Here is a 2,116-nt window from a genome sequence, read left to right on the forward strand (position 1 = left end):
AGGAGGAGGAGGAGGAGGATGAGGATGATTAGGGAGACGACAGAGCCAAATGAGAGAGAGAGAAAATAAGTTAGAGCAGCAGCATGCAGGTGCTGGAGAAATTGGCCTTGTGGAGGAATGTGGTGAGGAATGGCTAATGGCAACAGGGTTCTCAGGGCAGAAACAACTTCTTTCTTCTCTAACGAGAACCCGAATAGCTCAGAGCAGCAGTGGATGTCTGTGTTACTGTAACTTACTGGCTTTTCTCCCTAGCTGAGAAGTGAGGATTCTCTGTTCGTACTTTATTTGGTTTTTAACCAAGACCGGGAATCTACTACTTGGAAAAGGTGGTTGAATTTTTCTTGGCTTCCTCTAAACTGATTATAAGGGCCACAATTGTTTTCAGTTTAAGCAAATCAGTCCAGATTTCTTTTTTTTTTTTTTTTTTGAGTTGGAGTCTCACTCCATCACCCAGACTGGAGTGCAGTAGCTGCTCCCGGCCACCACAGCCTCGACCTGCTGGGCTCCGGTGATCCTTTTGCCTCACCCTTCCAAGTAGCTGGAACTACAGGCACGCGCTACCACACCCAGCTAATTTTTTGATTTATTGTAGAGATGAGGTCTTGCCAAGTTGCCCAAGCGGGTCTCAAACCCGTGGGCTCAGGCAGTCCATTCACCTGGGCCTCCCAAAGTGCTGGGATTACAGGCTGAGCCACCGAACCCGGCAGTCCAAGTTTCTTGATTTAGGTTTCTTGCTAGAAGAAAAACCTTTCCCAGGTGGCAGAGAATTTTCTGGATTAAACATCAGATTGCAGTCTATTGACAGATAGGAAATAAAGTGGTCTTCAGCAATAAACTTTTTTCTGGGACCCAAGAAAAGCAAAGAGATGACAAGAAACCAAGTAGAAATGAACCATTAACATTGGACCACAATCCTGCCACATCTTCACATAGCTTATTTTTTAAAAATCCTCATATTTCTCATAATAATCAAATTAAATTTTATGGGTTCATTTGCAAAATTGTACAACCCACCTTCTTGCTTTACCTGATTTAGGGAACAAACTGTTCTAGCATGAAGAAAATTGGATAATTAGGATCTATTGCTCTGGTGTTGGCAGTATGATCTCTTTTGAGGGATGAAGGGTAAAAATAAAATTTTATGTGGGTTTCTGTTCACTTGATAACTTTCTTCTCCAGATGCTTATCAGCAGGGCTGTCTTTTTAAAAAAAATCTTTGATGCCTAGTATCAAAGGTGCCTGACACACAGTGTACATCAATATTGTTTCCTGGGTGAATGGATAACAAGAGCAGAAAAATCTTTGCATCTAAAACAGAGGAGGAAATCATAGCAACAATAATGCTGCTGATAAAGGTAATAGCTAACACTTACTGAGAGCTTACTATGAGATTGACACTCTTTGAAGTAGTTTATGTATGTTGAAACATTTGATCCAGGCAATAATGAGATACTATCATTATATCAATTTTATAGATGAGGAACTAAGACAGCTGCTAAGTAATTATACATGATCTCACAGCTCAAAAGTGCTGGAATCAGGATTTGTATCTTAGACATCCAGGGTCTAGAGACCATGCTCTTTTACCACTAAGCTAAGCAAGCAACGAATCCTTCCAAGCCCATTTGTTTTAGGAGGCTGTGATACAAGCAAACATTACTCTTGGGGTGAGCTATGGTCCAAGTCTGCAGGAGAGATGACATGCTGTGAAGATGACATGAATATTGACATATCTACCTTTTTTTTTGTTTTTTTTGAGTTGGAGTCTCACTGTGTTGCCCAGACTGGAGTGCAGTGGCCTCAGCCTCCTGAGTAGCCATCTAATTAAAAAAAAAAAAATGTCGTGTTTTTTATTTTGATATTGTGGGTTACAGTTAAGGGTTAGGTATACAACCCTTGTTGATAAGAGGTATCTCCCCGTCCCCAAGAGATATTGACTATCGTTAATCCCATCTCCCTTCCGCTCCCACCCCCATAGTTTCCCAACACTGTCAGTCCTTTTCTTATACTATTACATTGGACGTTCAAGGTCCAATATATGAGTGAGAACATGTGATACTCAGATCTTTGTTTCTGTGAGAGGTCACTCAGTATTATAGACTCTAGTTCCATACAG

Source organism: Carlito syrichta, unplaced genomic scaffold (genome assembly GCF_000164805.1).
Source record: "Carlito syrichta isolate Samal-C Ts95f unplaced genomic scaffold, Tarsius_syrichta-2.0.1 Scaffold302969, whole genome shotgun sequence".
Taxonomy (NCBI): Eukaryota; Metazoa; Chordata; class Mammalia; order Primates; family Tarsiidae; genus Carlito; species Carlito syrichta.